This window comes from Pteropus vampyrus, unplaced genomic scaffold, assembly GCF_000151845.1.
Source record: "Pteropus vampyrus isolate Shadow unplaced genomic scaffold, Pvam_2.0 Scaffold24, whole genome shotgun sequence".
NCBI classification, from domain to species: domain Eukaryota; kingdom Metazoa; phylum Chordata; class Mammalia; order Chiroptera; family Pteropodidae; genus Pteropus; species Pteropus vampyrus.
In genome coordinates, this window is record NW_011888805.1 from 11,019,519 (window position 1) to 11,031,294 (window position 11,776).

Genomic DNA, 11,776 nt, shown 5'->3' on the forward strand with positions numbered 1-11,776 from the left:
TAGCAGGGGTAGGAGGTTATGAAAATTCTATTCTGTAAATTTAGGACTCTCCTTTCTCCCAACACTATATGGGAATTTTGATACTTCCCTTGGGTTTCTGCCAAGGAAGGGCCCTCGAGCTCACCTGTAATGTGGAAAGAGAAAGAGAGGGGACGAATAGGGCTGCAGACTGTATCCTCTCCCAGCACCCTCATACCAGGGGTCCTCATCAGCTCCCCTGGGATCCACTCAGGCCTGTGCGTGGCTACGTGACTCATACGCTCCATGGTGGAGGCCAGGGCAGACATGGGAAGCTTCTCGACCCAGCCATCAGGCATTCTGGGTGGGAAGGGGTTGGGGTTGGGGCTGCCTTCTCTTGGCACAACAGAATCCAAGGAATTGGCCATAGCAGGGCTCCGGGCTTTCAGAGGTCTGAGGCGGGACTGGGGCAAACCCATTATTATCGTCATCACATTTTCTCTATTTCCTTTTTTCTTCCTTTCCTACATTTACTCTGGAGAATCTTCCTCTCCGGAAGAGGAAACCAACACTAACCCACGACATTTTTCTCAAATAATTTGTCTATATCCAGAGATTCTCGATTGTCTTAAAGATATTTTACCAGAAAGTTTCCTGGATTTGGGTTTTTTTTTTCGGTTTTATTTTCTTCTGTTTTCTGCCATGTCACATACTTTCCCTCAGATACTGAGCAGAAAGCAACTTCGTAGTTTAAGTGGCTGGGAGTGGGATTAATCAGTGGGGGGAAATAGATTTATATTTCTAAAAATAGTGTAATCAAAATATTACATGTATTTATATTCTTATCTGATAATGAGTCTGTATTTGATAATGTCCGATGTTTTGAAAACTCAATCCAAATAGAATAACGGAACATATTATGACTCTTTTCCCTCCCAACACCTTTATGCATTTCATTTGAAATAGAAAATATATGAGCGCTGCTACTGTGTACATAGAAATTGAAAAGAGTCTATAAGATAAATCATATATGGGTAATTCCAATAGGAGGATATAAAATCATAAGTCCTGAAGTCCTCTAATAGTTATACCTAAAGAAGACATAGACATGTGTTATAAAGTTAGTCCTAGACACTAATTGCATCTCCTGAGCTTCTAGAATTTCTCCCCAAACCGGACAAATTCAGGTCATAGAGGGTGCTATTAAGACAGATTTCCTGTCTCCTGCCAGGCAGCTGCTGTTTCCATCATAAAGCCAAGATCCTGGGAACTAATTAATCCTGTTTCCTCCACACCTGGAGTAGGATTTCTTCCAAATGGCTGTATCAGTGAAGTTTCTCTGGCTGCAAGCAACAAAAACCAATTCTAGCTAATTTAGGATTTAAAAGGATGTATTGATTCTCATTGCCAGAAATTCCAGAGCTAGAATAGCTTCAAATAAACTTGATTAGGATGTCATCCTTGGGGCTGCCTGTTGGTTCCCGACATTCTCATGTTCTCACCTGAGGCAGCAGAGGGAGTAGCCAGCTTCCTCAACCGCTCAAACAAAGGTCCAGAGGTTTAATCCTGGGTCTTGTGCTGAGCTGCAATCGTGGGAATAGAATCAGACGCTGATAGTCTAGGACAGGGGTCAACAAACTTTTTCTGTAAAGAGCCAGAGAGGAAATATTTCTGACTTTGGCAGTCACTTGGTCTCTATCACAACTACTTAACTCTGCCATTGTAGCATAAAAGCAGCCATATATCAGTGAAGGAGCATGGCCACGTTACTATAAAGCTTTATTTATGGACACTGAAATTGAAATTTTACATAATTTTCATATCTCATAAGATATTATTCTTCTTTTGATTTTTTGTAACCATTTAATGACACGAAAACTATTATTAGCTCACAGACTATAAAACAGGCAGCATGCAGAATTTGGCCCGCGGGCAGTAGTTTGCCAGCCTTTGCTCTAGGAAAACCACTTCACTCGAAGTATACAGACTGAGAGTGAGAGAGAAGATAGTCCCTCGAAGTCAATTAAGGTAATGAGTACTGAGCCACAAATTCAGTAAGTGTTCACCCTATCACTGTGATGCTTCACGATTTTAGGCCAGGAGGGTTGGATGGGTTATAGGCCAGTAAACTCACAGATCTCATCCTGAAGCTAAAAGCATAATGAATGGCCCACCTCCAGCATCTCATTGCTGCTTCTAACCCTCCACCACCCACCACTGGAGTTGTCCAGCGGGCAGAGCCCCTATAACTGTCAGTTTTCTGTGGCATCAGCAAAGCACACGAGTCCCCAGTCAAGACATCTCTGCACATTCTGAGTGTGGACTGCTTGATCAGTGCTCTGTCCCAGGGTTACTGACACCAAGTAACTATATGGTTTGGGGATACGCCACATATTCTTTTATTTATTGAACATCACCCATTGTTCTAGGCTTTGCGGATACAGAAGAAAACAAAAGATGGAAAAATACCCTGCTGTCATGGAGCTTATTAATTAATTAAAAGTAAATGGGGGGGGGAACCCAGAAAAATAAAGAAGAGAAAGGAGTTAGGAAGTATTAGGTGTCATTTTATTTATTTCGTTTTTTAAAATTTATTTTTCAGTTACAGTTGACATACAATATTACATCAGTTTCAGGTGTACAGCATAGTAATTAGACCTTTATATAACTTATGAAGTCATTACCCCAATAGGAATAGTATGTTGGATATCATTTTAAATAAGTAGTTAAGGAAGAAAGCCTTACTGCAAAGAGGACATTTAAGCAAAGATTTGTAGGAGAAGAAGTGAGCTCTGCAAACATCTGAGGGAAGAGTATTTTAACTCAAGAGACCGTGAGCATGTGCAAAGATCCTGGGGCAAGAATATGACTGATATTTAAGGAGACCCAGTTAGCTGGAGCAGAGTGAGGGAGCGAACAAATAACAGAGGATAAGATCAGAAAAGTATTAGGGGAAGGGGCACAAATCACAAAGGGCCTTAGAGGCCATGGTACCAACTTTAATTTTCGTTTTAAAAAGAAGTATCATAGAAGGATTTTGAGTAGAGAAGGCATGATTTGACACACTCTCTTAAGTGATCATTTTAAGTATTGTCTCAAGAATATAGTTTTTTGGGGAAGCAAAGGTTCGAGGCAGAAAACCCAGCCAAGAGGCTTTTAAATAATCTAGGTGCCTCAGCCTGAACTCTTAAGCAAAGAACATTTTACTAGTTGAACTACAAATCTGTCTTCAAAACAACAAACCTCCAAGTATAGCCAATCATAGACTAAGGCATCACATAGCTTTGCAGAACAAATGCAAGTACAGTTACCCACATATCTACTGCCCCAAGCTGACGCCTGTGTGAGCAGACATTATCATGGGAGCCACAGCTGACACCGCCTAGCACTGGACACAGGATTTGAAGAACAGTGTTGCCTATGATCTATTGCTTATATTACCCTCAGCCTCTGCAAACCCATTTTCTTTCATTCTAGAATATGTCCACCCTACACGTTAGCTCAAATGTCTACTGCCAGCATTGTGTATGTTTGCTCAAGTCCCTCACTCAGCTGTCTCTCTCACTGCTGGGATTGTGCAAGGCTAACCAATAGGAATCGTTTGTGCCAAGAGGTAGCAGAGATCTCACCACCATACTTTCATTATGAGTGAGTGTCAACTTTTTTACCCAGCATGCATATGCCCTCTTTGAACTTAAAGGCTTTGCTCAAATACACAGACACCATGTTTAAGCTCTTTTCTTCTTGCAAAAGTCCCATATTCTGTAAAAGATAGAACCAGGGCCTCTACCCGGCTGGCCAAGACACACTCCTGCCTTTTGCCCCACCTTGGGGCTGCCCTGAGAATTGCATATCTGAGAGCCTGAATGTGAAGTTTTTATACTCCAAACACTCATATGATGCCAGAAAAGAGATCTCTTATTCTAGAATAAAAGGATTCCAAGATTATCAAAGATGTTTGGTGAATCCTGGAGCTCAGAGATAATGGCAGGAAGTCATTCCCCATTTTCCCAACATTATCTGCCCAAATAACTGCCTTCACCTAAACAGGGCAAAGATTTGAATAATGCTCACTTCCTCTGTGACCTTATGGGTGCTGAAGTTCATGGTTACTGCTGACCAGCTGCTCATCTACCCTAACTCATTCTGACCCTAAAACCATGTTTTTAAAATAAGCTGCACAGTAGTATCATGGAGGGAGAGGATAAAATAAATACTAACACTCCTGCTTCTCCCCAGACAGTTAACTTAGAATTTCTGTGAATGGGGTTCAGGCACCACTTGGGGTGATTATAATGTACAGACAAGGTTTAGAACCTCACCCTTAGCTCTCAAAACTAATGTTCCTGTTTCTTAAGGAGGGTGTAAACTCATTCAGGAAAATTCGAGGATAGAGCAACCTTTGTCCCTGAACCTAATGCAGCAGAAAACTAGTCCCGGGCAAGATCAGTTCTCCCTTTGGGAATGGAAGCTATCACCAAAGCCGGCTTGGAGGAATGGAAACTCTTTTATTTGCCTTTGCTCTGCAGCACTGCAGCTAAGGCAAAACCATTAACCCAGCATCCCCTGCCTGCTCCAACCCCCCAAGGGAAAAAATTGGTTCAGTTTCTCTCTCTTGACAAGCAGCCTTGTTGCCTTTGCCTTTGAAATCCCTCCTCCTTGGAGTGCTCCCCTCTCTAAATCACACTTCATTCCCTTCTTCGCCTGATTAGCTTTTGCTCAAGGCAATAAACCTTCCCTGATTACAAGAAATGGACATCTATTTGCTCTACAGCACTCCTGCCTTTTGCTATTGTAGAATTTAGCACACTATGTGATACTGGTTTACATCAAGTCTAAGACACCATCAATTATGAAATATACTATTATTTTTATGGAAAGGTAAGGAACAAAAAATCTGTCAATAAAATTATAGCAATGCTTTCTTGTAACAGAATTTCCATTTCGTACATTTTGAAAGAATTCTTTTAGTGCAATTTTGAGATATATCAAAATTTTGCTAACATTTGAGATATATCAAAGTTTTGCTAGCATTTCTTATTAACCAACTAACGGTCTCAATTTTTCTTCATTTGAATCACGTGTCACAGAAAGTTAAGCAACTGATCTTCAAACTCAGTAGGAAGTTTCTGTTATTGGTGATTGACACCCAAATAATAGTTCTGCATGATGAATCAATTGGTCACATCAACTGTTTGTTGTTTTGAAATGCCTTTCATCTCTTCAAAGAAATTAGGCAGTTTCTCCTGCCTTTTGTTGAATTGCTTGGCATGTGATATTGGTATTTCTCAGAATTTAATGTGCATTTGAATCACTCAGGGATATTCTTAAAATGCATGTTCTGATTTTGTAAGTCTGGAATCCAGCCTGAGATTCTGCAGAATTTAATGAGCATTTGAATCACTCAGGGATATTCTTAAAATGCATGTTCTGATTTTGTAAGTCTGGAATCCAGCCTGAGATTCTGCATTTCTAACAAGTTCCCAGGTGAAGCTGATGCTCTTGGTCCAGAGACCACACATGGTGATAGCAAGGTGATAGCCAATCCTTTGCATATATCTGCCGCAACGCCTTACATGACTTATTCAACTTATCAGTATTTTTCTTTCCTAGGACCCATTAAGCATTTTATTAATTAGAAAAAAATAGAAGTGGGGGTCAACCCTCCAACGATAAATATTAACCTCACTGATGGCAAACAGACATCCCACTGCCCTCTTTCTTTCTAGCCTTCCTGTGTGCAGGATAACGTTTCATTCTAAGGCTGAATTATAGTGTAAATTTTAAAGGCATTTTAAATGGCAATTACCTCAATACATGCAGTATCAACAATGTACATATCAAAGCAAGAAAGGCAGTATGAACAGCTGTGATCAAGTTTGCATTCACACAAACCAAGACCACTTACGACTGCTGCCTAGACAATAGCATTTGTAACATACAGCCTGACTTCCGAGATGTAAAACTGCAAAGAAACGGGCCTTAGTATTGATGAAATATTGTCGTGGTCTGTGTTTTTGCCTCTTTTCTCTGATTGTTCTGTGAGCTACTTGAATACAAGGACCAGGAAAGCCTCAGGAAAGCACGGACCTCAGTGGCAGGCGTGAGGTAAGTGCATGAGGTGCTGATGTGGTTCTGATACTCTCCTGACAATATCGTTTTGGATGGTCTAGGAGTCGGTGACTCACTCTTGTTTTTAACACACAGTTGAAATGTTCTCTGGCTGTGCCAACCCAGGGCTTACTGTGAGTAAACTGGGGACAACCAAGTGCCTTGTCAGCTAACACTAGCCCAGGGTGGTGGAGTAGATAGATGGTGGTGGTATGAAAAAGGCTTACTGAGTGTGTAATTCTCTAAGATTCTGGTCCTGTAATTTGCCTTTTCATACATTATGACTGGTTCGCTCCTTCACTCCCATTCTCCTGGCTGACCTGTGTTTCATTTCTCCTTTTTCGGCTGATAGCTCAAGTCGAATAGAAATTCAGTGTCCCTGTATTATTATTTACTTGGGTCTTTTAGTTTGTGGGAATCTCCGACATAAATATATGAATCTCCCACCTCCAAAAAGGAAATGAGAGAAAATTATATTTGGCATATTGCAAAAGCGTTTCATGAAACAGTGTGTTCATTAACAGAGAAGTTAAAACTATGCATTAAATAATGCTGAGGAAATCATGCAAAATCTGGGTACTTTTGAAAATTAGATTTTCATGATCTGATTTTTAACTCCCAAACCATGGCGCATAACTAGACAGATAATCAAAGAAGAAAAGCCCTCCACCTAAAGTAATGTCATTGATATAGAAATGAATGTTTTATAGTCCAAAGAATGAGAATTTAAGCAGAGTCATTACATTTTCAGGCTGGAAAGGACCTTAGAAATCATCTTGATGAAATCCTTTTATGCCCATAGGGTTGAGATCTTTACAGGTCTTTTCATTCTTGTCTTTTCATCCTTATAATTCTAATATTCTTTATAATTTTAACACTCTTTATATGACTACAAGAAAGTATTCAAACACTTGATTCACAACAATAAAACATTTAATATATGTTTAAAAATCACAATATTTTAAGTTAAATATTCTCCATTTAGAGAAGGAAAATGAAAAGATTATTAGAGAAGGTTCTGCTGGCATCCTCTGCCCCTATATGATAAATGCAACCAATGACCCTGGCTAGGGAGATACATAGCCAATAATGTTACCACTCAAGGGTACTAAAAGGAACATTATTTCTTCTAAAATTTGGGGAATGGAGAAATCAAAGAAAGATTCTATTTTTAGCAAACATGTCATACACATGTGAAATTAGGGTAATATGCTTGTAAGGATGGGAAGGAATGCTTCTAAAGGTGTGGCAATATCCTCAAATCTTAAGCTATCTTTTTTCTAAAACATACTTTTAAAATTCTTTCTTTTAATATTCATATTTATTGTAAATAAAATAGAAGTTGTTCCTTAAAGAACACTTTTAAACCAAATTCTTTACAGGACTCTGACTGAGTCTAAAAGTAGTTATATCTAGCAACAATTTTCCATCACTAAGAGTGCTTTTAGTATTTCTTTATTCAGTCTTCCCCAAGCAGATATTTATTGAGTAAAGGGCTCTTTTAGTCTCTGTTCTATCGTTCTGGTCCGTGTACGAATTTGGATTGTCAACCCAGGTCCTAAAAAGTGTTAATGTGCCTTTAAAATATCTAATTTCTGGCTAAAGGAGTTTAGTTACCTAGGTCAGAAGCTGCCTGCTTGTATTTCCCATTCTTTGATTAAGTCCATGCGATGGATATCTATGCGATGGATAGCCATATAATGGATGACTACAAACTTCCATAAGTTGCCTTGACCCTAACTCAACTCTGCTTCTCAGTTACTTATCTTCATGTCTAGCTGAAGCAGACTGGCAGATCTGCTTACTGGGTATGCAGATAATCAGGAAACAAAATCTTTTATAATTCTTTTGCAGGAAGAACAAAAAGCCAGAAAATTCACTCTCCAGAAAGCTGGAGCTCTGGCGACCTCTTGTGGGATAATTTATTAGTAGTCCATAACAAAACAGTTCTAGAATGGAATCTGAGACATTTTCTTTGTAGGTCTAGTATACTGACGGGCCTGCTGAGACCTAATGGGCCTGTTAAAACCTAGAAATGTCTGAGCATATATAAAATTATCAATAAAGTGTTAATAATTGCATCAGCTTACATGTTTAAGAGAGCTTATTTATATGTAAACACACATCAAGAATGATGTAAATAAAGTATTAAATATATTAAGACATCCTAGAATCTTCTATCCATAAGCTAGGAAGGAACCTTCCATCCACCCATCAATTATTTGATACAATCACAAGAAAGTTTGGGAAGAGATTATGGATAAATCAAAGCTATGAATTCACGGAAAAAATTAACAAAAGGAATCATCTTTATACTTAATAGTTAACATTAATATCATTGAGTCTATAATGAGTAATAAAATAGGGCATCTTCTGAGTAGATTCCTAATATATTTATGGTTGATGGGAAGAAGAACAAATTTACTCATCAACAAACTGTTCTTTGGTATCACAGAGACGGACAGGATTCTAGGCTTCATGATCCAATGTTCCAGTCAGTAGAATAATCACTATGGTAATTCTTTTGTCTTTTATGATTAGCAAACATGTCATACACATGTGAAATTTGAAGAATGAGTCAAATTTGTTTTTTCTGCATATTTCCGATTGCGGTGTTAATGAACAGACTGTTTCATGAAAACTTTAACCTATTTGTTACCTTTATGGAGGTAGCCAAGTTAAAAACAAATTACTGTTAATAAAGAAATCTGTTTTCAAAATTTCAGAATTCTGCTTTTCTCCTGAGTTTATTTTTCGGATTCTTGTTATTAATTTTGTTGTTGTTTTTCGTATGTTAGAGATTTTAATGTCATATAACTCCAAGGCAGGCAAGGAAGCATTATTGTTATTTTGTAGTCCTATTCTATATATTCTGCATCATTTGTATAGATTTGTATGTTGTCACTTGGTGCCTAGTAAAAGCTACACAGAAATGCATGGTACATATTGACCAGTATGCATGAATGACTTTATATAAAAATATTTTAACTAGATTTGCATTGAGAGAAATTTGTCTAAATTGGTCAATTTGGGGAAAATTTCAATAAAAAAATGCATATTGATTGGTAAGAATTTTTCAACTAAAAGCATTTGTATCCGCAGAAAGAGTAGACAGGAGAATAAGTAAACTTGCTAAAAAAAAATAAAATCAGAAAATAATGAGTAGGAAAAATAACTTTCTGTTTAGTTCTTTAACATTATGATGAAATATGCATATTACATTCCTTTTAGTACATTTTGGTTCTTTTACTACTCTTCATTACTTATATGACAAATTACTTCATTCATAGAGACTATTGTCAGAAGCAAAAATAAATTTTTGTGTTTTATTAAAATTAGAGTTGGATAATCCTGATTAGGTCACCTGGTGTAACATCTATTAAAGTAAGCCAGAATTCCTTCTGTATTAAAGATATGACAATTGGTGTTTGATGATTCTGGACACCTCAAGAGTGACAACTGGTAGAGGAAATAAAGTCATTGTCTTATACTTAGAAGAATATTAGAATATCACCAAAAATATATAGTGCCATACCTTGCTGTTGAATGATAAGCAAAATAATTGAAAGTGAATCTAATTAAAACATCAAGCAACCAGATCTAGGGTTGTGATGGTTTAAGCATAGTCACTTGTTCTTTTATCAGTGGCATTTCATCAGAATACCTCTATTTTCCATATACTCTGGAATATCACTTTTCGAAACTTCCTCTTAAGAATGTTTCCTTATGAATCAGATTTGTCCATAAATCCTCGATTGAGAAATCTAAAATAGCCGTAAAGTTCAAAAGGTTAACTCGTTCCTCTTTGTTTTTTTTTTTTTTTCCTCCTTAAAATTCAGTCATGGGATCAGTCTCATGACTCTCAGTGTATTCAGTTGAAATATGAAATCTGAGCATTTTAGAAGATACGTAAATAGAAATAAAGCCGTTAAATACATATTGCAAGGCTAAGAATCAGGTTATCTAATATCGTTGTCCAGATGTTAACAAGTTTTCCTTTGCTTATACTTGATCCTAAAGTCGATCATTTATTTAAGAGATTTTGCCTTGATCACAAGCCATTAAAAACTATACATAAAATAACATTTTCTACTTAAAAAAAAAAAAACCTTTATTTCATCCATGGAAGTCAGGGTCTGTTAATAATTTATGGCTAGGTTTTAGAATTAAGATGTAAGAAGAATAATTTGAGAATTTAGTAATTGCTTTTCCTTTGCTTAGAGCATTTATCCTGGTTTACATAAGTATAATTTTTTTACTATCCTAATACTGATACTCATAAAGTATTTAAAATAGTTTTAATTTTTAATGATATAAACTTTCAAAATTAAAAAATAATCAGATTCCACCACTCAAACATAATTATCTTCAACTTGTATATTATCTTTCAGCTTTTGTCCAAAACTGTTTTACTTTTACATAGTCATAATTCTAGAGTAGATATCAATACTTAATTTCTATTTCCATATTTTCTGCAGTCTTCACAAATCTCACTGTAGAGACTAATAACTTTATCATGTTGATATAACATCATTTATTAATCTTTGCTTTATGGTTATATAAGTAGTTTGCGATTTATTTGGTATTGAATACGACACTGCAATCTTCATATAAAAGTTTTGGGGGAACTCAAATTTAATACAAGATATAAAAATATCTCTAACAATGCATATTTACTAATATGCATTAGTGAAATGAATAGAGTGCTTATTTAAAACTAACACCGATCATATAATGTAATGCAAAAAGATTTAATAGTAAAATAAATAAGTGCTTTACATAAGTTAATTGTCCTTTAGAAAGGCATATCTCTGAGTTAAAAGTCAGGACGTGTGAACCACATCCTTAACACTACCGCTTTTCTGCATAAACTTAGATCTTTGGTTTACCATGTTTTTCACTTAAGTTTAAAATTATGAAACACTAACAGTCCCACCATGAAGCAGATATGCAATACATATCCAATCCCTACCGTGTGCTGAGTACTGCGGTAGAAGCATCACATAGATAATTACGACAGACTGACATTAACTGATGTGTTTCCTACTTTGCCCCCAACCCTACTCCCACCCCCAGTCACTAGAATTCAGGCTTCGTAAGAATGGAGACCTTGTCTTTCTTGTTTACCACTGTATTTCCAGCTGCTGCAATAGTGCTTGGCACAAAGTAGATGCTTAATAAATATTTGTTGAACAAATGTTTGTAACTCCTTAGCAGCAAAATAGATCAAGGAATTTATAGGCCATTTTATTTATGTCAAATAAGTTTAACAGTAAATGAATATCAAATGACTTTATGTGATCAAATCAATAATAATAGAATCAACCTAATATATTAGTCTTTTAAAAGACATTAGAAAACAAGTGAATTAATCACATTGGTTATCCTATTTAAAAGTAAAAATTCACTATTACTATATATTATAGCATCACTACTACATTTTTATTGATGTTCCTTCTACCAAACATTCCATGCCCTAGGCAATCGATGCACATAAAAATCTAATAAAAGCTGGTCTTCCCCTTCAATGAGCTTACAAGTTGACAAGGAAGATAAATAAGACATACTTGTGTAAGAGAGACACAAGCGAAATGCTACTGAGATAGAAGAAATTGAGTGAAATTACCCGAATCAGATCCCCTATTTCCAAACTGGTAGCTGTTTGTTCTCAGGCACACTACTTTTCCTTGCAGAGTGAGGTTCATCA

At 36.7% G+C, this 11,776-nt stretch overlaps 1 long non-coding RNA gene across 4 annotated transcripts in view; it reads left to right on the top strand.

Annotated features, from left to right (window-relative positions):
• Positions 1-5,412: 5,412 nt before the first annotated feature.
• The window catches only part of LOC111737138, a 12,207-nt gene continuing 5,843 nt past the window's right edge, over positions 5,413-11,776 (top strand). Inside the window, exon 1 of one of the 4 annotated variants that reach the window (XR_002779362.1) lies at positions 5,413-5,492. This is a non-coding gene — a long non-coding RNA (uncharacterized LOC111737138). Of the gene's footprint in view, positions 5,493-5,990; positions 6,067-6,160; positions 6,204-11,776 lie in introns of those variants that run through there. The other 3 variants (XR_002779360.1, XR_002779361.1, XR_002779359.1) reach the window with 3 other exon arrangements.